Source organism: Lynx rufus, unplaced genomic scaffold (assembly GCF_022079265.1).
Source record: "Lynx rufus isolate CCGP_SWC_20201006 ecotype Redwood Valley unplaced genomic scaffold, mLynRuf1.p SCAF_2, whole genome shotgun sequence".
Taxonomy (NCBI): domain Eukaryota; kingdom Metazoa; phylum Chordata; class Mammalia; order Carnivora; family Felidae; genus Lynx; species Lynx rufus.
The window spans coordinates 170,587,088-170,613,899 of record NW_025814834.1 but is presented as its reverse complement, the minus strand read 5'-3'; the positions used below and the strand labels follow the sequence as shown (position 1 = coordinate 170,613,899).

The following is a 26,812-nucleotide window of genomic DNA, read 5'->3' as shown; positions in this document are numbered from 1 at the left end:
GCTAGGTAAGTCAATTTCTTTTTGAAGGTCAAGGACAGAGTTGTTTCCACTTTCTGTTATAAAAAAGATACAGCTGGTGTCAAAAGATAATTTAATGTCACCTCAAAATGATCAACCCTCTTTTTTTTTCCCTGTCTCTCTCTCTCCTGGTTGCATATCACATCACTGCCACTCCTGAAATATATCCAACTCCTCGAAAACATTTTATATACTAGTTAACTAGAATGTGTCTGCAGACTTTACAAAATCTCAAATGTACAGATTTTTTTCAGATTTTTACCAAAATATGTATATTTGGCTCTGAGAAAGGTTCAAACACTAAATCACAGTACAGGCAGTCATCTGTTTATCTGTCTGTTTTTCATAACATATTGTAAGTCCCATGTGAGTAGGAGTCTAGTCAACCATACTTAGATTCCTACAACCTAGCACAGTGTTTGTTGATTGTAAATTCCTTGAAAGCAAGGATTGGTTCTTTGTAAGTTTTATTCCTTCTGGCCCTTACCATAATGCTTTACACATACTTAGTAAATATTTGTTGATTTAAAAATCTTTGGTGGGGGGGTGCCTGGGTGGCTCAGCCAGTTAAGTGTCTGACTTCGCCTCAGGTCATGATCTCATGGCTCCTAAGTTTGGACCCCACATTGGGCTCTCTGCTGTCAGCACAGAACCCACTTCTGATCCTCTGTCTCCCTCTCTCTCTGCCCCACCCTTGCTTGCTCTATTTTTCCCTCTCTCTCTCTCAAAAATAAATAAACATCAAAAACAAATCTTTTTGGGGGTGCCTGGCTGGCTCAGTAGGTAGAGTATGTGCTCTTGATCTCGGGGTCATGAATTTGAGCCCCACATTAGGCAAAAAGATTACTTAAAAAAATAAATAATAAATAAAAACATTTTTGGAGGGGCTTACCTCAAGATATATTTTGTAAACACACAAATTCAGTATATTTTTATTGTCTTAGTAAAGTAGTGCCTAGAATATTAAAGACTAAGAAAAGACAGGCTTCAGAATTTAACACAAATTATTTGACCTGATCTCATTGTTTCACTATCCAGTGCATTCCGAGCAGAACCACACTCCAAGTGGACACAATTATGTCTTCACCTTACATAAATCTTTTCTTAGCCTTTGCCTGAGATGCTTTCACCACAGACTCAGTATGAGGATTTAAGCCCTGGTACAACTGCTTTAAAGCCAACACTATCCTAGGCAGCATTTACAGACTCAGCATTTATCCAGACATCTGACAATTTTATGCATGCTTTACACTAGGCACTGTGTTAAATGCAGAAGATATGGACTCAATACCTGAATTCTGTCCTCAAGCTGCTTAGAATCTAGTCGGGTACCCCATCAACAGTGCAGTGTCTAGGGTAACCACAAAGTACTCAGAGAAAGAGCACGATATCCTGATAATAAGATACCAATTCCCTTTGCTTGGCACCTGCCCATATAAAGAACTGATTTCCATTCTCAGCACATTTTGAGAGCGCCAATGATGCACTGGAGGAAGTCTAAAAGAGAGCTGCCAGGTGGAAGGATTGCCTTCTCACATTTCCTCCCCTCAGGTTACCTCATTCCTTCCTTAAAGAGGAAGGAGAATGGGAAAGACTGTTAGAAGCTCAAGGGGAATTTTTTTTTTAATTGAGAGTAACTGTTCTTGCAAGTATCTGAGTATTTCTGGGGTGAGTATTGCTGATTTGAGGAACCACGTCCAAGTCCATTACATGAACAGCCTCTAATTGTATTAATTCCCTATGTGGAGAGTATCAGTAGCTCCACAGAGCCAAAGCAATAAAAGTACAAACTCCTTAGACTGCATAGAAGATCTCTGTCATCTGGCTTCATTCTTGTCCCTCTTTGTAACAGAGACTGATAATATCCTCCAATATCCATTTCCCCTCTTCTATTAGTAATAAAAATTTTAGCTGGTAAAAAGGCCACCCAGAAAAAAGACGTTTCCCAGTTTCCCTGCAGCTAGATGTGGCCATGTGACTGAATTCATGCCAATGATATGCAAGTGGAAATGTCAGGTTTCAACTTCTGGGAACCATAAGAGACAAAGGATGCCTACTTATTTTGCTGATTGGGACATGAATATCATGACTAAAGTTCCATCCTGGACTTTGATGACAAGGGCCACGCCCTAGTGATGGTGTACCAGAAAGTTAGAAGGAACTAGGTCCTTGATGACTTTGTGGAAGAGAGCCAACCTATCAATTCTGGATTGCCTACCTCTAGATTTTTAACTGAAAGGGAAATTATCTTCTATCTTATTTCAGCCACTAAATTCAGCCATTGTTGGCAGACTCTGTTATTTGCAAACTCACTTTCCCCCAGTTCCTCCCCTAGTGGTCTGATATAAGCCAGGCACTGTGCCAAGTCTCCAAAAACAGTATCTTATTGAATCCTTACAAATTCTCTGTTAGATAGCTACTATTTTACTATTAGCTCCATTTTACAGATGAAGAAACAGACTTAGAAAGATGAATCTACTTGTTAAAAAGAAGTAAAGCCAGGTTTTTGAGCCCAGACAGGTTGTCCCCAGAGGCTATGTTCTTAATCTCTATGCCATATTACCTGCCTTAGACAAAACTGCTTTCCCTATTCCATGTCTTTACTCATATTCTTCCCTTGCCACCTAAAATGACTTTCTGCCTTCCTGATGCCCTTTCCTTTCTAAAGGCCCCCTTTCAAATGAAGATTCTAATGCAGAGGCACCTGGGTGGCTCAGCTGGTTGAGCATGGACTCTTGATCTCGGCTCAAGTCATGATCTCACGGGTCATGAGCTCAAACCCCAAGTGGGGCTCTATGCTGATAATGTGGAGCCTGCTTGGGATTCTCTCTCTCTCTCTCTCTCTCTCTCTCTCTGCCTCTCCCTCACTCTCAGTCTCTCTCAAAATAAATAAATAAATTTTTTTAAATGATAAAAAAAAAGAAATCCCTCCTCAAACGAGTCCATTGTACTTTGATTATGCCTCTACTACATCACTTTGCATATCCTACCCTATTAATCTCATTAGTTGTGTTATGTGCCAGTTTTCCTCCATATATTTTAAGTTACTGGGGCACCTGGGTGGCTCAATTGGTTAAGTGTCCAACTTCAGCTCAGGTCATGATCTCACAGTTTGTGAATTCGAACCTCATATAGGGCCGTCTGCTGTCAACACAAAGCCTGCTTTGGATCCTCTGTCTCCCTCACTCTCTGTCCCTCCCCACTCATGATCACTTGCTCACTCTCTCTCTCAAAAATAAATAAACATTTAAAAAAACATTAAATTTAAGATACATATATGTTTTTTAAGTTCCTTGAGGACAAGAAACATATTTTATTTTTCCTTTTATCTCCCATAGTACCTAACAGTAAAATTCAATAAGTGTTATTTGAATTGCTAAAAAACATTCTCATTGAAAGATATGAGTTTTTGACTATCTCATAAATGAAAGACAAGTAGTGAGTTGAAGTCCTATATAACTGAAACTCTATAATAACAGCACTGTCCAAGAGAACTTTCCATAATGATGAAAACATTCTCTGTGATGCCCAATACAGTAGTCACTAGCCATATTTGGCTATGAAGCACTTGAAATATGGCTAGTAAACTGAGGAAATAAAATCTTTATTTCATTTAATTTTAATTAATTTAAGTTTAAATAGCCACATGTCAATAATAGCTACCCTATTGGATCCCACAGCTCTAAAGACTCTGTGTTGAAGCTTTAAAAAAACAGCTCCATCATGCTTTATATAGAACAAGTGCTCAGTAAATTTTTGCCATGGTACTTTGAATTGAATTTAGGTGAATAACAACCTAAGTTGACATAATGTATGTAGATTTAAAAAAAAAAAGACTGAAAAAAAGAGAAACTTCAAGAAATCCAAGGACAACATGGAAAAAGATAAAGCACTGTCAACCAAAAAATACCAAAGATCAGGATTTGCAGCAAAAGACAATCCTCAACTCATTTTGCCCTTGCTCAAGCAGAGTCTGAAAGAGGTATATCAAGATGGGCAATTATATGATGTATAAACCCAGTGTAATAAAGGCTGGGCTGGCATCCATTTACAAACACCTCCAGAGGACACTGAGGTTTCTCATGCTGTCTTTAAAGAAACTGGCTGTAAAAGGTTGGGATGGGTCACACTAAGCTGGAAAGAATAAGTCCACATCACTGTATTTAACAATGATTCGTCATAAATTCCTTTTTATTTGGTGGGGAAATGACAGAAACTCACCCATTCCTGGTTACACAACTCAGAACAAAAAACTTTCCAGTTATACTCTCAGGACAAAATCTAAATTTTAGGCTTCTTTGGAATTTTTCATTCTTACTTTTACCTCACTGAGGTAGAGCACTAGAGAATGTAGTTAGAGACCTATGCTGTTAAGTGAGCTCTTCCCAGCCTGGCCATTCTGAGTGTGACCTTTCATCAGGTTCCTGGCATAAGACAGTGTAGTCTCCTGGAGCAAAACCAGAATGTAAGATGAAAAGCCACATGCAGAGGATGACGCAAGGGAAACAATCATGACTCTCATATTGAGAGCCAGAAAGAAATTTGAGGTCTTATGCACACTAGTTCCTAAGCCTGGGTGTTTTACTCAGCATAATAACTCCCTTAACATTTTATCTTTTTTTTAGGATTTCCAGCCACAGAAGAGTGAGCGTATCAGTGATCAAACTTTAGGTATGCCACTCTGTACCACCCAGACAGGGGTCCACATGGTGTGGTCATAGGGTCCCATAATAACTTAAAGGGAAACTTTTACAGTGCCCAGAGCCTCTGATGTCCTACAAATGAAGGAAGAGGATATCCCTAAATTCCTTGCAGCAGGAACCTACTTAGGTGGCACCAACTCTGACTTCCAAATGGAACAGTACATCTACAAAAGTTAAAGTGATGGCATCTACATCATAAATCTGAAGGGGACCTGGAAGAAGCTTCCACTGATGGCTTGTGCCATTGTTGCCATTGAAAACCCAGTTGGTGTCAGTGTCACGGCCTCCAGGAACACTGGCCAGTGGGCTGTCCTGAATTTTGCTGGTGCCACTGTAGCCACTCCTACTGCTGGGTACTTCACTCCCAGAACTTTCAATAACCAGATCCAGGCAGACTTCCAAGAACCACATCTTCTGGTGGTTACTGAGGCCAGGGCTGACCACCAGCCTCCCATGGAGGCATCTTATGTTAACCTGCCAACCACTGCTCTGTGTATCACAGACTCTCCCCCATGCTATGTGCACATTGCCATCCTGTGCAACAACAAGGGAGCTCAGTGGGGCTCGTGTGGTACATGATGGTGCGGGAAGTTCTGTGCACCTGTGCCACCATCCCTCATGCACACCCATGGGAGATCATGCCTGATCTATTTCTACAGAGATTCTAAAGAAATAGAAAAGAAAGAGCAGGCCACTGCTGAAAAGGCCATGACCAAGGAGGAATTTCAGGGTGAATGGACATCTCTAGCCCAAGCAAACTGCTTGAGTTTACTGCTATCGAGCTCAGGTTGCAGACTGGCCTGAAGGCACGCAGGTGGCCTCTGTGCCCATCCGGCAGTTCCATACTGCAGACCAGAGCCCATAGTCTGCCACTGAAGACTGGTCTGCAGCTCTCATTCTCAGACCATTGAATGGGTAAGAACAACACTGGGTGGTGTTAAGCAATTCTTCTACAGGCTCCAAAACAGAATGTGGAAATAAGGTGGATAGAAAATAAATATCAGTTTCTTAAAAAAAAAAAAAAAAAAAAAAAAAACAACTTTGGGTGTAAAATGTTTTTACTGTTCAACTCAAGGGCCCATTCAGTTCAACAAATACTTTTTTTTCTTTTTCAAAGATTTTATTAGAGAGCTTTAGAGAGCTCAGCAAATATTTTTTTAGTTCCTACCACGTGATAGCAGCACTAAGTGCTAATAGCACAAAGAGGAACACAATGACATATAATGTTGGGACATTCTTTAACAATGCCTTATGGAGGACAAATATTTTTATTATTTTTTATTTTTTATTTTTTTATTTTTTTAAGGACAAATAATTTTTAAAATCACTGCCATGCTTTACATATGCTATTTCAGTTGCTTCAATAGCCTCTGTGAAATTGGCATTATTTTCCCTGGTTTTCAAATGAAGAGGTTGCAGCTCAAAGTGATTAAATAACCTGCCTGTTTGCACAACTGGTAACTGCCACAATCAGATCCAAATATAGAACTACCTAAATCCAAAATGTGTGCCCTTCTCACCAGACTACTCTCTTCCCCCATCCTCTCCCAAACACAACTGAAAGACTATATACTCAGAGAGTAGCCCCCAAATAATATCAAATCTCTTTAGGGCCATAACAGCTCAGTCTCCCACAAGCTGAAGTAACTATTGTTGACAATAACAGTGACTTATTGAATGTGTACTATAACCAAGCACTTACCATACTTTACCTCCAGCATCACAGTTATCTTATAAAGCAGATATTAGTAACATTATTATCCTTACTTGACAAATAAAAGAAACTGAGGCCCAGAGAAATTAATTGAGTTGGCCAAGGCCATACAATTACTAAAGGAAAGAATTAATGGATCAGAACTAGACCCAGTTAGCTTTCCACTAACCATTTTGCCTTGGAAAACAAAGGCTCTGAAAGTACAGTAGTGTCCAGATTTAATACTAGTCCTAATTCTTTCTGGGGAAGGTGAGGATACATTTTTATTTGATTATCTAACAGAATGGGTGGGTTTAGAAGAGGAAACCCATTAAGACATGCCTGCCTGAGAAAGAACAAGCCAACCAGATTCCAAGGTGGAGGATGGACATCTCCATAAGCATCAGGAGAGTATTAAAGTCCTCCAATAAATAAGATATGGGTTATCACTGCTGAGAATAGTGAGAAGCACAGAGATTTGGAGCCAATAAATCTGATTTTGAATCCTGACTCTGTCATTTACTCTCAGTGTGATTTTAAGCAAGTCATTTCAATCTCTTTGGACTTCACTGTTGTTTTTGTATCTGCCAATGTGAATTACTCAACTTGCTAATGTGAAGTACTTTGCAAAAAAGAATTGAGTTTTAAGAACATAAAATGTACCAGAACCTGAATTAGATTTGGGTGTTGTGATAAAGTATTTGGATGTTGAGAAAGTATTGGGGTGCCTGAGTGGCTCAGTCAGTTAAGTATCAGACTCTTGATTTTGGCTCAGGTCACGATCTCACTGTTTGTGAGATTGAGCCCCGTGTCAGGCTCTGCACTGACAGCACAGAGCCTGCTTGGGATTCTCTGTCTCCTCTCTCTGCTCCTCCCCCACTTGTGCCCTCTGCCTCAAAATAAATAAATAAACTTAAAAAAAGACAGACTGAGAAAGTATTACATCTAAAATCCCCTTAACACTAACAAGAACCTTTATAAAGAGGAGGAAGTTGAGGTATGGAAAAGTGAAGTACTTTGACCAAGGTCATATGACCAATAAGTGGTAGAGCTATGACATGAAGCCAGGAGCCTGGCTGGTCTTGAGACTTCACTTTTACTCTCTGTACTGGGATGTTCTAGAAAGCCAGGGAACAGCAGCAGGAGCAGAACTGAAACAGGTAAGGCTGGAAGCTGGCACTCAAATTAAAGCTAAGACACCTGAAGAAAAACAACCAGACTAGATACTCTCCTGGGCACCTATAGGATCAGAATCCAGAGAAACACAGTTGAACCAGAATGGCAGAGCTGAAAGTTACCTTAGATCATGCCTACCCTCTACTTCCCATTGCTTTTTTTGAATGAGGAAAACAGGCCCAGAGAGAAAAGAGTGGTAAGTCTAATGTCACACAGACTCACTTCTAGGGTATAGGCAGTTAAAACAAACAACAACAACAACAGCAACAACAACAACAAAACAGGCTGGGATAGAGAAACAGGTGCCAAAGAGAACATATTTCCTGACAATCATCATTAAGAAAAAAGTCAAAATTTAGGGCAAATGTCCCCATGCACTTGTGAATGTGTAGAGGTAGATTTTTCTGACTTTCATCTAAACTTGATCTAGAAGGCACCATCTGCCTCAATTTCTCAGCTGTATGCTCCACCACACTTCACTGTTGTTTCAACTTCACTGGTATGCAACAAGAAGGCAATGCACCAGCCAGCAACTCATGCCTACATTCTCCCAGGTTTCAGTCCAGCAAAAGAGTGCCTCCTTCTGGTGCTCCCATATGAGTTTTGGGCATTGGAACAACTTAGGTCATGCTCTTCCTCCTCTAGACAACAATGTTATTAGGAAGAGTAACTATGTGAGGTGAGGATGTGTTAACTAACTTGATTGCCATAATCATTACACAATACATATGTCGAGCAAGTCACCACACTATACCTTTTAGATACATACAATTTCGTCAATTATATCTCAATAAAACTGTAAAAAATAAAGGCATTAAAAAAAACAAGTCATTAGTTATCAGGAAGAACTGATGCTCTTCATTGCCAGAACTGAGTCACCTGGCCTATTCCTAATGGAATCCCATCAACTACGTGGGAAAGAGATAGTTCTCCAAAGACATTTGGGTAGCAGAAATAATGAGCAGCAGAAAAACTAAATGCCTATTAAAAGATAAAAATTTTTAAACAAACTGTTAGCAAAACATCAAATACGGAAACAGACATTTTTATGTATTATTTTGAGTTGGCAATATCTATTTAAAATTCAAATGCACTTTTTAAAAGTTTATTTATTTGTTTTGAGAGAGAGAGAGAGAGAGAGCGAGCACAGGGCAGGGGCAGAGGGAGAGGGAGAGAAAGCTCCAAGCAGGCTCCTCGCTGTCAGTGCAGAGCCCAACATGGGGCTCGATCCTACAACCCTGGGATCATGACCTGAGCCGAAATCAAGATTTGGACACTCAACTGACTGAGCCACCCAGGCGCCCCAAATGTACTTTCTTTCTGCCCAATTGTACTTCAAGAAATTTATCCTACAGATAAATCTCACCAGCACACAGAGATGTTATTTAAAGGATGATCACTGGGAAACAAAAATAATATAAAAACAGGGAGGAGGACAAAACATAAGAGACTCTTAAATATGGAGAACAAACAGAGGGTTACTGGAGGGGTTGTGGGAGGGGGGATGGGCTAAATGGGTAAGGGGCATTAAGGAATCTACTCCTGAAATTATTGTTGCACTATATGCTAACTAATTTGGATGTAAATTTTTAAAAAATTAATTAAAACTAAAATTAAAAAAAAGATGATCACTGAAGCATTGATTGTAATGGCAAAACACTGTCCATTAACATGAAGTTGTTAACTTTTGATACATTCATAGAGATGAATATTACACAATTATTTTTTAATGAGGTAGATCTATATGTTCTGATATGGGAAGAAGTCTATGATATGTTGTTAAGGGGACAAAGCATATTGTAAGAATATAGGTAAATATAATCCTGCTTGCGTAAATACACAAAAAATATCTGGAAGAATTCTTTTTTATTTTTTACTTTATTTTTTTAAGTTTTTTTGTTTTTTTTTTGTTTTTTTTTTTTTTTGAGAAAGATACAGAGAGCAAGCAGGGGAGAGGAGAGAGAGTATTCCAAGCAGGCTCCATGCTCAACACAGAGCCCAACTTGGGGCTGAATTCATGAACCATGAGATCATGACCTGAGCCAAAATCAAGAGTCCGACGCTTAACTGACTAAGCCACCCAGGAGCCCCTGGAAGAGTATTTTTATTTTAATATATGAAATTTATTGTCATGTTGGTTTCCATACAACACCCAGTGCTCATCCCAAAAGATGCCTTCTTCAATACCCATCACCCACCCTCCCCTCCCTCCCACCCCCATCAACCCTCATGGAAGAGTATTTTTTTAATGTGTAACACTGTTTATTGTTAGGAAAGAAGTACAAGGGAGTTAGCAGTGGCAGGAAGAAAACACTTTTCAATTTATATCCTGTGGAATTTTAATTTGTTTTCCCTAGTACTCATGGTTTTCACTACTTTAAAAAGTCAAAAAAAAGTCTAAAAAACACCTGTTTATTTGACTATTAACATGACTGACAATTCACACCATTGGTTCTAAAGAACTAAAACATTCTGTTTATATGTGTTGAAGAAATTTATTAAATTATTGAAAACACGGGGCACCTGAGTGGTTCAGACCTAAGTGTCTGACTTCGGCTCAGGTCACGACCTCATGGTTTGTGAGTTCGAGTCCTGCGTTGGGCTCTGTGTTGACAGCTCAGAGCCTGGAGCCTGTTTCGGATTCTGTGTCTCCTTCTCTCTCTGCCCCTTCCCTGCTCATGATCTGTCTCTTTCTGTCTCAAAAATAAATAAACATTAAAAAATTTTTAAGTTATTGAAAACACATGTAAATGGGATCTCACCATGAAATTCTACATAATTCCAAAATGTAGGCAAATCTTCTTGTTAAGAAGCAATATAATATTTTCATGCTAATCTAGCAAATTATCTGGGCTACTGAGTCAACTTGGTTCATTTATTTACTTTGTTTATCGGTCAGACCAGCCCATCACAGAATTTTGCCACTATAAATTGGCCCCTGGACTAACTCATTCAGGCAGGCAGCAACTCCATCAAATCCAATAATTAATCGGGCAGTCCTCCTCCATATGTCACTATGACTATTCATTAAAGCAATGCATATGGCTCTTACCTACATGTGCTAGCTTTTTGCTTTTATTCATGGTTCAACAAATTTATGAACCTCAGATCCAGTGGAACAAAGAAAAATTAGTATAAAAGATATTATAATTAGGCTGACAGTTTAAAATTAGAAAAAGAAAAACTAAAATTGAGAAGAGATGTCATTAACAGCAGAACTCATGACATAGCAAACATCTGTTGATTGCCTTCTGTGTGCAAGGAACAAGGCTACACTCTAGAAACATGAAGAGAAACATATGACCTTGTCCATGCCCACAGTATTACTTTTTATCTGAGAAGATAGCATATGTATTGAAAAGAATAAGTAATGTACAAGGTTATCACTGGCAAGTGCCATATATTTCTAATTATCAAGATTCCCTTTTAAGATGTACAAAGCATCTTAGGAGTCATGAATAAGTGAAGTATATCATACTGCATGTAGTATATATAGTATAAGAACTATCATTAAACTTAAAGCATTATTATAAATGGAATGATTGTGTTCCCCCCAAATTCATACGCTGAAATCCTAAACCCCCAATGTGATTGTATTAGGAGGAGGGGCCTTCGAGAGGTAACTGGGTCATGAGAGTAAAGTCCTCATGAGTAGGATTAGCACCCTTAGAAGAATAGACACAAGAACTTGTTCCATCTCTCTGCTCTTTCCTCCATGTCAGGTACAATGAGAAGCTGGCAGTCTGCAACCCAGAAGAGGGCCCTCACAAGGATTCATGCCAGAACTCTAATCTTGGACTTCCAACCTCCAGACTGTGAGAAATAAATTTCTGTTGTTTACAGGCCACCCTGTCTATGGTACTTTGTTATAGTAGCCCAAAATTACTAAGACAAGTACATAGCATTAAACACACCACTGCATAAAATAAGAAATGAAGATTACCAAATTGAATTGATAATGCTTTGGTAACTTAGATATTCAGAATATAATTTCCATATTATTTCTTTAAATTTTTTTTTCAACGTTTATTTATTTTTGGGACAGAGAGAGACAGAGCATGAACGGGCGAGGGGCAGAGACAGAGGGAGACACAGAATCGGAAACAGGCTCCAGGCTCTGAGCCATCAGCCCAGAGCCCGACATGGGGCTCGAACTCACGGACCGCGGGATCGTGACCTGGCTGAAGTCGGACGCTTAACCGACTGAGCCACCCAGGCGCCCCCCATATTATTTCTTTAATAATATGCATAAGAAGTACAAAACCAAAACACTGACTGAGAGGAGACCCTTAAATTGTCGTTCTGAGTGACATAAGATATGATAATCATAACTAAGATTCACCTAGTATTTACTAGGTGCCAAGTACTTTCTAAGTTATATGTAAGTACATATTTCACCCTCACAATTCTATGATGCAGGTAATTTATTATTCCTACTTTACAGATGAGAAAACCGAAGTACTGAGAAGTTAAGTAATTTGCCCAAGGTAAGTGTCGGGGACAGACTTCCAAACCATGTGGTCTGTCTCCACAGTCTATGCTTATGTGGTGAATATCTGATATGTATTCTCTAAATTATCACTTTGTTCACATTCTTATTTATTTTTTTAATGTTTATTTATTTTTTGAGAGAGAGAAAGAGAACACAAGCAGGGGAGGAGCAGAGAGAGACAGAGGGACAGAGGATCTAAAGTGGTCTCTGCACTGACACCAGAGAGCCGGATGTGGGGCTTTAACTCACGAACCGCGAGATCATGACCTAAGTCTGAGGCTTAACTGACTGAGCCACCCAGGCATCCCATCACTTTGTTCACATTTTTAAGGAGAAAATATAAGGCAAAGAATAGTAAAGACATTATTTCTTCTTTTATTGTGGAATCTTGCACTTCCTTGTAGCCTCAAGCCATTCCTTGTACATAACAGACAATCAACAAATAGCTGTCCTACGGATGGTTGAGCTCTAGGCTCAGAGAACAGTATTTGTGACCCATGTTATCCACTTGTCTTCACAATCATATTACTTTTCCCTAGTATTCCCTAGTATTTTATCTAGTATTCCCTAATTGCTCTCTTCCCCAAGTTCCAAGCAAGAAGCAGAGTGTCTCAAGTACAAAGTTACATAATAGAGCAGAGCACTGGTCTGAGAATCAACCCTGACACTTTTTTATTATACAACCTTGGACAAATCACTTCACTCCTCTTGGAAATGAATGTTCATATTTGTCAAATGAGAGAGTTGGATTAGATGACTGATTTTCAAAGTTCAGAAGGAAGGAAGAAGGCAAAGCATATGAACAGGTGCGACCTCTTCAGCTTCAAGGAGAATAGCTCCCCTTAAACCTGTTTTACATACTAAGTATATGAGATTTTGTTTGAATAAAGGAACTCAAGCCTTTACAAAGTTTGAAGACCAATGGATTTGATCAAATTCTTAAGTACTGTCTCATTTCAAGCATTCTATCCCTCTTGACTGCACAGGCATACTCCAATACGTCAGGCTATTTGTCCTGACCTGTTCAAGAGACATTTTAACTGAATCTTAGAATTCTTTCCATCATTACAATTCTGGATCTATCCTTTCAAAAAAAGAAATTGATTTTTTCCCCTCCACTCACATTTATCAGTCCATTTTTTGGAAGCTCTTCTTGCCACATCCTTAAATAAGTAAATAGGATAACTGTGGTAATTGCCTGACCTGCAAAGTGTATAGAACTTCAAGGTTAATGCTCTTGGCACAAGATTTTTGCTACAAACAGCAGAATTCCTCTAACCCTTTGCTGAGGCATCGGTTCAATAATAAGAGAAAATCATGCCATGTATTGAATTACTCAAAAGAGAATTATCAGAGAATCCCCTGATGGTCTAACTATGGGTAAAATGTACTCCAAAAAGAACTGGTCTTAAAGAACTTCAGGAAAGGCCTTCACCAGAGATATGGGAGAAGAGCCAAAACTTAAACAACAACAACAACCTATATATTCAAGAATTGGTACAATCCTACTCCAAATATTGCGCTAATTCCCTATGTTTAATTTTATAATCCTGAACTTGCTTCCACATGAATGAAAAGAAGTTACTGTTAAGCCTATCCATTCTCTGAAATTCCTTTAGTCAGTTTTCATTAAGGACTGTCAAATACATACATCATTTAGGGCTTTTAAATCTAAATTTTATTGGAGATATATTACATATGGTTTAATATTTCAGTTCAGCAATGGCCATCAGCAATAAGCATTACTCCAAGAGTGGGATTAATTAAATATTCTAGCAAACACAGTGATCCAAATAGCAAAGAAAAATCCTGGGCACTGAGCCCAGATTCCCCACCCTCTCTTATGGTGTGTCTCATTTCTCTCTCAGATAAACTAGACAACCAAAAAATCTTCCATCATTATTAGTGAATGTGTAGAGGTGCAATAAAGGATCAAATTCTTCTACCAGGTCGCCTAATAAATTTTTTAAGTAGAAAAAAATTGCACAAAATCAAATTGTTTCATAAAAAGGTATTTTTAAAAACAAGGAGAAATAAGTTGTCAGAAATAAAAGGTAACTCTCCTTGGTAATCAACAGTTTTCCTCTAACCTGACTTTACCACTCCTTCCTCTAATGACAGGCTGGTAGTTAGTGCCTTTCTATAATTATAAGTCTGTGTTTGTTATGTTATGAAGCTTTAAAGTATTTCAATGTTGCATATTTATAGTGAATATGAATCTCAGCTCCACAAAAACAAGATATTCAGAGCAAACTCACAGCCTTGGTCCCACAAAGATTACTAGTTTTACACTCACCAGTTAAAATTGATGATACTCCAACCTTGAATCTTAGCTTTAGGTCTGAATGTCTTGGTTTTTATGATCTTAATCTATTTGAATAGTGAGGAGGTGGGGGGAGCTCCAGGCAAAATATTTACAAAGGGTCTTATTCATCAACCATTCATGGTTCTGCTTCTTCCTTCTCTCTTTCAGCTCCCAGCAGCAGCTATTTGGTGACACAATAGGTGTGTCACAATCAAAAACAACCTAGGAATAGGGGCACCTGGGTGGCTTAGTTGGTTGAGCGTCCCACTTTGGCTCAGGGTCATGATCTCACGGTTCATGAGTTCTAGCCCCGTATCAGGATTGCTGCTGTCAGCACATAGCGGACTTCAGATCCTCTGTCCCTCTCTCTCTCTGCTCCTACCCCACGCCCCTGCTCTCTGTCAAAAATAAATAAACATTAGAAAAAATAACCTAGCAAAAACCATTTTCTTCCATCACCAAATCTGCATTTCTGGGACACAATGTACCTTAAATCTTCTGTCAAAGAACCCTCTTGATTCAATGGGGAGATGTTTACTGATAAGTATAACTCTTTGAAGCTAGAGCAACTGACAAAAGGATCAAAAAACAAAAAGCAGTAGTAGCATCATTACATTTATGTAGCCTAAATAGTTTTTAAAGTATGATCAAGTACATTACATAATTTTATCTTTCCAATAAATTTGTAAGGCAGTTATGTTATTAGTATTAAGTCGCTTATCTTGTGTGAACTTCAGAGTCCTCATCTTTAAATGGGGATATATTTCACAGGGTTGCTGTGAAGCTAAAACAAAATAACATATGTAACGTACTTGGTACAAAGTACTCAATAAATGGTAGCCTGGATTTTTTTTAATTATTATTATCCCTACAAATAGAGGAAACATCGCTTAGAGAAAGTAACCAGCCCAAGGGCATTCAATGGAATTGACTTCATTGAGTACCTGCATAGGGCTGTGAATATAAAAATTCATGAAATCCCATCTCTATTTCTACCTACAAACTCATACTCTCAGTAAGAAAGCAAACAAGTTCTAGAACCAAATGTTCTTTTCATTCCGTTCTGATGCAAATCCAAAAAAAAAAAAAAAAGAGGTAAACTGAAACCCATGTCAATGATTGCTTAGATTAAAAACCTTCCGGGGCACCTGAGTGGCTCAGTCGGTTAAACTTCTGATTTCAGCTCAGGTCATGATCTCATGGTTCGTGAGTTTGAGCCCCACATCTGCTGTCCGTGTACAGCTCACTTTGGATCCTTTATCTCCCTCTCTCTCTCTGCACCTCCCCTGTGCTTTTGCTCTCTCTCAAAAATAAGCGTGTTTTAAAAATTAAAAAAAAGGGGCGCCTGGGTGGCGCAGTCGGTTAAGCGTCCGACTTCAGCCAGGTCACGATCTCACGGTCCGTGAGTTCGAGCCCCGCGTCGGGCTCTGGGCTGATGGCTCGGAGCCTGGAGCCTGTTTCCGATTCTGTGTCTCCCTCTCTCTCTGCCCCTCCCCCGTTCATGCTCTGTCTCTCTCTGTCCCAAAAATAAATAAACGTTGAAAAAAAAAATTAAAAAAAAAATTAAAATTAAAAAAAAAAACCAACAACACAACTTTCTGCTTATGCAGGTTTTTTTGACTGGTGAAGAGTAGTCTAACCCAATGTGCCCTCCCTAATGTGACTCCCCTCCATAATCAGGAAATCCTGAATAGTGGGAATTTCCTCCTTTGAATAGAAAACTTTTGCTTTTCTGTAACACTGTACAGTTGACTAAAAACACTTTCACCTATACTAAGTAATTTAATCTAACTAAATAACTTAATTTCCCCCAAATCCTGTGAAGTATGAATTAGTAAAATCATTTTAGAGTAGAAGAAATTGAGACACAGCTATAGGTGTCAAAATCCAGACTAGAACTAGATCAATAGCCTCATGCTAGTTTAATTACTAGTTTAGAGCTTCCCCACTAAACTCCACTAAATCTATGTTAAAATATTTTTGCACTCTCACCTAGATTTCCTTCTATTTTCTCTGAACCTCTGTGACACACTCTAATTCTCCTAGGGGTCCAATACGGAACCTTGTATTTGAGGACTTCCCCCAGGCAATATGTTTATTCAATAATCCATGCAACATAATATAATATCACCTTTTCAAGTAAGGCTATGACTTTTACATAGGCTACATCCATAAAGAGAGATGGAGAATGATACTTTGCATTTGTTTAGCAGTCTTTCAAAGTGCTTTCATATATATTATTCAGAGAGGGAGAATGAAATTTGAATTTAAGAGTAGAAAGGATGTTAGAGATTCTCAAATCCAGTGTTTCTTAACCTTCTTTGGGTCACTTGCCAATTTGAGAATCTGACAAAAGCTACAGACCTCATGCTCAGAAAGATGTACAAATGAACATATACATACAAATCTGCAAAATTTCATGGGGATTCTTGGACTGCCCCGGTTAAGAATTGCTCTAATTTACAACTCTCAATTTACAAAGGAGGAAGCTACTATTTTAATCGTGACAGCATTCTTATGAGGAGGCAGAGAAAGGATTATCATTAACATTTTCCAGATCTGGAAACTAAGGTCCAGTAAGGTTTCAAGACTTGCCCAAAGTCTTACAGCTTGTTCACAGAAAGCGGTAGCAGAACCCAGGACTCTGCAGAGTCTAGTTCTTATTCTTCTAGATCACATCACCCTCCCACTGGAACTTCTTCACCAGAAGAAAGCCTCTTTCTATAGCCAACAGTTTATCTGACACTTCATAACACACATAATTCTTGGCCTCCAGTGATAAAGTTCCAAATAAAAAAATTGTTCTCTTCTCAATAGTAACTCATTTCTTAGAGATTTCCAAAAAGTTTTAGTCACTGCTAACACATTAAATATTAGAATCTACAAATTAGAATTGTAAACAACTCTGTGATTTCTACATTGGTGGTTAAATACAAATCTGGTCAGCCTCTCCGTTTAGCAGCAAACATACCTGAATGCAGGCAAAGAAGGCAAATATGTTAGCACTCCTTTTGGAAGGGTGCGGGAAAGTAGTATTAGCATGTTAGAATTCTATCTAGCACACAGAATGCTTACTAAATATTTGTTGAATGAATAAATTAATTTACCCATAAATATCATTGAGTTTTTCAATATTTTGTTTCCACTTTCAAAAATTATATATAAACTAAGAATACACTCAAATACAGTACTTAGTGGTTAAGGTCTAAGTTAAACCTTCAACAGTATATTTAATACTAAACTATACATAAAAACAAATATACTTTTTAAAATGTTTACTCGGGTTTGATCAAAACAGTCTCTTTATTAAGATAGTGTTCTGATTAATTTTATTACAATTTGTTCATTCATTCTTTCATAACAAAAAACATATGTAAAATATTTATTGGGAAGAAACTATCTCAGATACATATAAAATATTTAGATATGCCAAAGATACTATAATATTTATGATGAATGTTAAATTTTTGCAAGAATATAGTTATTGTTAACATTTAATTTAACTTCACTTAATAGCAGGCTATCTTGCTACTCAAGATTTCCATATCTGAAGAGTAGTCTTTATTTGTAAAGCCAAAAGCTTCCAGAATATGTGCTAGGGTGCTGAGCATTTTGGTATTTAAGAAGAATGAAAGAAGCTGTGTTTTAGCTTTGCTTACTTGTGCTAGCTTTAGTAGACTTTGAGTCTGAATTTTAATGTTTCATCAGCATAGTTTTTGTGATAACTGGATAGGTTAAAATTTTTCTACAAAACAAATGCTTAATAAGGCAATAAACCTGTTGAAAGAATAAATTAGCAGGCAGGTTATGCTTTTAGGATATCTATACTACAGAAAAGGTATTGTACCCACTCTACCTAGTGATTAGGTTTATATTGCAATGTGACTCATAAGACTCACTGTACTGAATAAAAATTTAGGCAATTAGTGATCTTATTTCTTAGGAAGAACTGCTTGCTATCGTATATTAACACAGATCTCGCTCAATTAAAATTGCTCACAGTCAGCAAAAATAATTTCTGCACTGTAATGAAATAATGAAATAATTATATGCAAGGGAGGACTTGTGATCTTTTTAATTATTCTATTCTTCATTTTTAAAAGGGCTATTTGAAAACGTACTCTTATAATTGATTGCTATAAATCAGTCAAACGCATTCTAAGGATCATAAATATTCTAACTTTTAAAAGACAAAGAAATGCTAAATATTCAATGGAATACTTCAATATTCAGAAAATTTAATCTGGGGGGAAAGGATAGACTGCTCTTTGGAAAATAAAAAAGTAAATTTGTTGTCCCGTGAAAAATGAAATATCTTGAATGTCAGTAACAGAAATGGAATTAACAAGAGATCTTTTTATTGTTTTTTAAGGTCATTAGGCTGTGAATTCTATAATTATGGAAATTGTCAGTCCAGTTCTGTAAGAATGTTTGCTCCCATCCATAAGGTAGTGGAATGTTCAATCAGTCTCTCTCGTGGGAAAGTTAGGTCATAACTGTAAGTGTACCAGCAAAATTGAATTAAGCAAAGAGATTTCATTAGTATTTATAGCCAGAAGGCATCTGTAAAAGTACAGGGCAAAGAAGTTATGTGGAAGTCAAAGGAGAAAAAAAAATGGGTTTCCAGTGACAAAGGCGAATCTGAAAGAGATATAAGTGTATAATGAATAAGAGCTATTGAACGCTACTGCAAAGAGGGAGTTGCAAAGATGTCAAATATTGATTTTCTTGTGTATGCCTTTGGACTACATATGTAATTGTTTGGATTTGCTGTCTTCATGGTACAACAATATTTGTTGTCGAAGGTTAAAAAGCATGATGTGAAATAAACTAAAAACTAAGAAACATGTTGGAGAATTATAATAATCCTCCACTCAGTATCTCATTGAAAGGTCTCTATATTTTCTTGCAAAAGAACATTTTTAATGAAGAAAAATGTTCTATAGTTTTCAAACAGAACACAAGATCCTTATTATTAATTATGTTAATTGATAATTATTTGATTGACTTTCAGCATCATTTTAAATTGAACCAGGTTATCTGCTTCCTTATTTTATTGAATGGATATTCTTAAAACATCTATCTAATTTTGAAAGTAGTTAAACCATACTTTATTTATGCAGTATACTATAATTAATCCAGTTAAAGCTAAATTGATAATAAAAATCTCATGTCACCACTTTAAAAGAAATACTTTCTACAGTGTTTTCCTTTTCATTATGGAAACTCCAGAAAGAGAACTTCTGCATTTTAAAGTCTACATAAGCATATATATTTTAATAACAAATTGTAAACTCAAATGAAGAATCAAGTTCATACAGTCACTAGATAAACAAATACTACTTTCTATCGTTTTCAGGGGTTATTTTCTGTCTAATTATTCACGTCTGAACAAAGAATTTTAGCAATCATAATGCTCTTTTTAAATACAGACAAACTTGTTTCTTTTATCTTATTTTATTATTGTTAGGACCTTGAGTAATATTTACCAATATTACCTTGTTGTCTTTCCTACCTCAGGAAGTTAAAAACAGCAAAACTCTCCAGGTGGATTTTATTGCACTTAAAACCACAATGACCACAAACTGAAAAGAAAAAGAAAAAAAAAAAGTATGAGATGTTTTAAGTATTAGAGGCAGACAGGGGTACAAATAAAGGCACAGTATAATATATGGCAGAAGCCTATCATTTTACCAGTGCAGAAAATATTAGAAAGGAAAAAACCTGCAGAGAAGACAATTTCTGCAGCACAAACAAGTTTCACATTATTTTCAATGTCTCACTTTTAACGTTACTAAATATTTAATAGCCAAGTAAAGCAGAGTGAGAGCATTTAGTCTAGGTGAAATCCAAAATATTTTTTTCCCAGAGCTTTGGAAGCATGTAGGACGCGAAGGAGGTAATCTGGCAGTAATGGCAGCTTCTCTCCGAGGTAAATACTTGTCAGGAACAAAACATAATTCAGTTTCACTCTTCTTTTCTGTAAAGGTTGCTTGTGGAATATCCATCATAAAGTCATTTCTATTTCTTAAGAGCTATTAGTGCCTGGCCCCTTGGCTTCATTAAGACACTCTTTTTCAATATATTCTTTTATTTTAGACTTCATCCCAGTTTTCAGCTACACAGTGCACATTGCAATTTCCCGGCCACCAAGGGAGCTGTCAGCCACGCCCCCCAATGACTGACATGCAAGGACAAGGTAGCAACGGAGAGGAAGGCGGATTTGTTGGCACTAAGTCCGAAACATTTCTTAAACCCTAGAGGTTAAAAGGGAGTTTGGCCAAGCCTCTGAGCCAGAGTGCTATATCATTTAGCTGACACTAACATTACCATACTTCCCATTAGGAGGGCATCAGTCTCCTGGCCCGTTAATCTCACCCAATGTTCTGGTGGAGCTAAAGAAGCTAGAAGTTTTGAGAGTCCCTGCCACCAGACCTCAATGTTGCCTAAGCAAGCATTAAGAGATTATGGTAATAATAGGTGTGCTTACACCAAATAAAAGGTTTCATTAATCAAGCCATATTGAGATAAACCTGTCACTGGACGAAGGAGACCAGAAATCAAATACTGTGAAAGTTCTGACAGATTGTTAAATAGAAACCCTTTAAAATAGAATTTAATTTACTGTGATATTATAGATATTTATGCATCAATAGGCAAGTGCAGATTGAGTTCAGAGGTCGGCTCTGGTATTTGAAAAATAAAAGCACAGGATGAAACAAAAGGTGACAGTTACCTTTGTCTGAAATTAGGGTTCATTAGACTAAATGGGAAGATTCTAACTGATTCATGTAGGGAACTGAAGCACAGCATGCGATGTGGTGTGCAATATTGGATAACAGGCAAATCCAATTAAGGGATCTTCATTCTGTTAAAGACTTGTCTACAAACTTAAAAAAAAAAAATCCCAAAGCCAGCCATGGAGCAGTCCAGGTGACCCTCTCTCACACCACAGTAGGTGAATATTATTTCCTTCCCAGCATTATGGTTAGGAGTGCTGGATTTGGGAGTCAGACAGACCCGAGTTCAAATCACAGCTATGCTACTTACTACTTACTTACTGGTATGACTCTTGCAAATGACCTTCTTTTGGCCTCAATATCCTAATCAGTGAAACAGGTATGTACTACCAGTAACTACCTGATAGGGCTGTTGTGAGGACTGAGATCAGTTCTACAAAGTACTTAGTACTGTAGCTAACAGTGCACAACAAACCATAGTTATTAATTCTTCTTTTTCCTTCTCCTTTCTTTCTCTCCCTCTTCACTTCTTCTACTCTCCTTCATTTTATCTTTTGCCCCCCTCTTCCCTTCTTCTTTTACCCCATCTATCCCACAGCACCAGCAGCAAGCGCCTCCAGGCACTGTGCAGCCTCTCTGGATCGAAGAGCCCGCTGACTTGTGATTTGCAGGCAGAGTTCAAAATGAAGATATGAAAGCCTGTTCATTCATACTGCCTCATTCATGAAACAATGTTGGAAGTTCCTTTGGCTCTCTAATGTCTGAAATTTGCTTGCTCATCCTGACAGAAGTTCCAGATTCCACCAAATTGATCCACAGGTGCAATCTTTCCTTTAAAGCCAAATCAGGACTTTGACCCAAATTTCTTACTGACTGGTGGCTAAAAATATGTATGACAAATAGCTAAGAAGATTTGTTTAACAAAATTTTTTAAAGAATCCTACACCCTGTATGTTTTCTAAGAATACAGGTTGTCATTGTATGTTTCAATCTAATTCATATTTCCAACACTTCTCTTTACTGGGTTTTGTTTTGCATTTTAAGGTTTCTTTTTCTTAATGTCTCTATCCTGTTCCATTTAGTCTGGTTGAAAGAAAAAGGAAGTCCTTTAAAAAAAAAAGTTTGAATAATATATCAATGAATAATGGTCTCCGTAGAAAAACAGAGAGCACCTTACCCATATGTGAAAAATAATAGGCAGGCAGCATACAATCTTGTTACTATACCGCCCAGGTGTCTAGAAAACAGCCAAGACAGATTCAAAATGCTACAAAAAGTAGCTGTTCCCCTTTGAGAAAGTCTTTGTCTTCCCTGAACTCCCAAGCTGGGTTAAGTGCACTCCTCCAAATCTACCTGTTCCCTGTGAATCCTGTATCAGAACTCTTCCGCACTATTGCATTATCTTCCCCACCACTAACCTATAAGCTATTCATAAGCACAGATACCTTATTTATTTTTGTATCTCCTGACCAGCAGTGGTGTTCTTGACAAATGTTTGCTGAATTGATAATGTGTGTGTGTGTGTGTGTGTGTGTGTGTGTGTGTGTGTGTGTGTGTGTGTATATATATATTCACATCCAGGCCTGAGTTAAATTATCCATTGAAACCTCCTTCACATTTATTAAGTGAAAGTGGCATAATTGACCTGCATGTAAAGATAAAATGACTCAGACCACTTGAAATGATTTAATATTAAAACAAGAGCTCTGTGGGCACCCGGATGGCTCAGTTGGTTGAGTGCCCAACTCTTTTTTTTTTTTTTTTTAATTTTTTTTTTCAACGTTTATTTATTTTTGGGACAGAGAGAGACAGAGCATGAACGGGGGAGGGGCAGAGAGAGAGGGAGACACAGAATCAGGAACAGGCTCCAGGCTCTGAGCCATCAGCCCAGAGCCTGACGCGGGGCTCGAACTCACGGACCGCGAGATCGTGACCTGGCTGAAGTCGGACGCTCAACCGACTGCGCCACCCAGGCACCCCCCAACTCTTAATTTCAGTCCAGATCATGATCTCACAGTTTGTGAGTTTGAGCCCCATGTTGGGCTCCATGCTTAACATGGAGCCTTCTTGGGATTCTCTCTCTCAAAATAAATAGAAATAAACATTAAAAAAAAAAAGAGCTCTGAGAAAACTTCGCTTTAAATAAAAGTGTCCTCAAACCATAATTCTCTCTTTTGAATATGTTGGTGTCACTTTGTACTTAGTCTTTACCTGTATTTTAAAAGAACCATAGTTCAGGGTGCCTAGGTGGCTCAGTCAGTTAAGTATCTGACTTGATTTCAGCTCACATCATGCATGATCTCACAGTTCATGAGATTGAGCCCAGAATCATGTTCTGCCCTAACAAGGCTGAGCCTGCTAGGGATTCCCTCTCTCTCTCTCTGCCCCTCTTCCACCCATACTAGCTCACTGTCTTTCTCAAAATCAATAAATAAACTTAAAAAAAATTAGAAAAAAAATAGAACCATAGTTCAAAGAGAAGTAGAAAAAATTTTTTTAAAGTATGTTTCAATTTTTAGCTACCACCACTCCCTCCAATACAAATCATTTGACTTTTCTATTCCTGTTACCAGTTTAATAAAATGAAAATACTGATACAGGCCAAGTATAGATACTGCATTTATTTATAAGGGTCAAACATCTATATTTATTGTTATTATAATTGCTTTTAAATTGAGAATGTTCAACTTTTGTCTTGTGAATTGTATTAGCTATCTACTGCTGTGTAACATATGATCCCTAAAATACAACAACTTAAAATAGCAAGCATTTATTATTTACACAGTTTGGGGAGTCAGGAATCTGAGTATGACTAAGCTAAGTGGCTCCGGTGCAGGATCTCTCATGCACTCCAACAATCAGCTAGTACTTAAGTTATCTGAAACTTTGGCCAGAGTTAGAGGATCCACTCCCAAGATGGCTCACTCACATGGCTATTAGCAGAAAGCTGGTTTTCCTCACCAGCTGTTGAGTAGAAGGTCTCAGTTCCTTGCCATGTGGACCTTTCACAGAGCTATATGAGTGTCCTCATGAGCTGGCACCTGTCTTCCCCAGAGTGAAGGAATGAAGACGACAGTACAAGGCAGCAGGAAGCCACAATGTCTTCTATGAGGTAACCTCAGAAGTGACATATCATTATTTCTATCATATTCTATTGGTCACACAGACCAATGCTGATACAATGTTGGGAGGGGACTATACAAGGCCGTGATTACCAGTAGGCAAGAGATCATTGGGGGCCATCTTGGAGCCTGGCTACCACACCAATAAAAATTAATATCCACATCAATGGAGCAGAGAAGAAATGATTCTTAGTTGATTAGGGGGTGGAAAGCCACAGTCAAAATGACTTCCAGAACTGAGATTCAAGTGTACTAAGCCACCCCAAATAACAATGAATTAAGTAGATGAACTTGGAGTTCTGACTCCTTATTCCTATGGTTTTTATATCCAGAACTCTTCATTGTATCACTTATTCCCTGAAATGACCAAAAGCAAATTTATCTTCTCCAACTTCACCTATAACTGCAACACTTGGGGTTAGGGAAAAATCATGTTTCTCCTAAGCAATAAACAACATCAATAGCCAAGACATAAAATACACCCACATCTATGGATACAGGAGCTAAAAGACACAGACTGAATATTCATAGGGGGCATTTTATTATACTAGTTCTTTTCAGCATCTCAGGTGGTTGTACAGGATCATATGCAACTAGATTCTCTGATTCTCAGCTGAACGGTATGAAAGTCTGAATCCCAGTGGGTTTGACAAATACTTTTCCATTAAATGATAACTCGCCACCAAAAGATAATTTTCCCTATATCCTACTTCCTATATCCTGCCGGGTGAAAAGAAAAATGGGAATTGAGGGGCACCTGACTGGCTCAGTTGGTAGAGCATGCAACTCTTGATCTTGGTGTTGTATGTCCGAGCTCCATGTTGGGTGTGGAGATTACTTATAATTAAAATCAATAGAGGCACCTGGGTGGCTGAGTTGGTTAAGCACCCGACTTCTGTTCAGGTCATGATTTCATGATTCGTAAGTTTGAGTACCACATCGGGCTTTCTCCTGTCAGTGCAGAACCTGCCTCAGATCCTCTGTCTCCCTCTCTCTCTCTGCCCCATCAACCCCTCTCTCTCAAAAATAAACATTTAAAATAAAATAAAATAAAATAAAATAAAATAAAATAAATCTTTAAGGGGCACCTGGGTGGCTCAGTCAGTTAAGCGTCTGACTCTTGATTTCAGCTCAAGTCATGATCTAACATGATCCATGCACAGCATGGAGCCTACTTAAGATTCTCTCTCTCCCTCTCCCTCTCCCTCTCCCTCTCCCTCTGCCTCTCTCTCTCTCTCTCTCTCAAAAAATCAAATTAAATCTAATCTAATCTAAAAAAAAAAAGAAAAATGGGAATTGAGATATGAGTTCTAGCCCCAGCTCTCATTAATTGACTGTATGATTTCTAACATATCACATTTCTGCTCTTCAACTTAAAATTTTTTTTAATTTTTTAAACATTTATTTATTTATTGAGAGAGAGAGTGACAGAGTGTGAGCAGAGGAGGGGCAGAGAGAGAGAGAGACACAGAATCCAAAGCAGGCTCCGGGCTCTGAGCTGTCAGCACAAAGCCTGATGCAGGGCTCGAACTCAAGAACTGTGAGATCATGACCTGAGCCGATACCAAGAGTTGAAGTCTTAACCAACTGAGCCACCCAGGTGCCCCTCTACTTTTCAACTTTAAAGAGCCAAAAGGATCAAAAGAACTCCTCTAAGACAATTTTAATCCCATAATTCTAATTCATCTGTGCTTTCAGATAAACCCAGCTTGTTTATCCTTATCTACTGTCATTTGTGACCCTGATTACATTGATTTGTTACTACATTGTGTCAGAAAGCAATAGGACAATGGCCATATCTGAATTTATATTAGGCTTTTGTCTATCACCACCCCTCTTTCCCAAAAATACTGCTGCAAAATACCCTGTAATCATCACTGAGGAAAATTCAGCAGAAATGAAAATACTCAGCCAGCAAGGTAAAATTATTCTGCGACTAATGGAACCAAATTGGAGATAAATTTAGGTACATAGATATAAAAACCAATTTTTTAAAAATGGTTTTAACAAAAAATGATTGCTTGTAGACAGAGACAGGAAGATGTCTTTCCCCAAAGGATTCACTCTTCACAAAGTTTGGCAGCATGATGAAAGGCAGAGGAGTATGATTCCATGGCAGTAGAGGAAATGATACTCTCATCAGCTGGCAACCAATTTTCCTCAGAGGAGATACAGACACAGCTAAGTCAGGCCAAAAGTTATGAATGTCCCTGAATTCCCACGGGAAAAGACTATAGTGCAAAGAAAGGAGTTTCATCTATTGAGCCTAGACAAGCTTGAACAAAAACGGAAAGCCCTTTAGCAATTTCCTGACAAAGAAAGAAAGAAAAGAAAGAAAATGAGGGAAAGAAATAAAGGTAAGGAAGAGAAAGAGTACAGAAAGAAAACAGTAGGAAAATACAAGAATGAAAGAAAAGAGAAGGAAAAAGTTGTCCAGAACTAGAAACTCATCAAGGAAGCCCATATTGTCTTGTTCAATAAGGTACCCCTACCACCTACCACAGTGCCTGGTATAAAACAAGTGTTTGGTGTATTAATTTAAAAATGGAGATAAAGAAATAAC

The 26,812-nt window shown here is 38.0% G+C and overlaps 1 pseudogene; it reads left to right on the top strand.

Annotated features, from left to right (window-relative positions):
* The first annotated feature begins 3,892 nt into the window (after positions 1-3,892).
* Positions 3,893-20,648, top strand: LOC124514342 (40S ribosomal protein SA-like; annotated as a pseudogene).
* Positions 20,649-26,812: the final 6,164 nt, after the last annotated feature.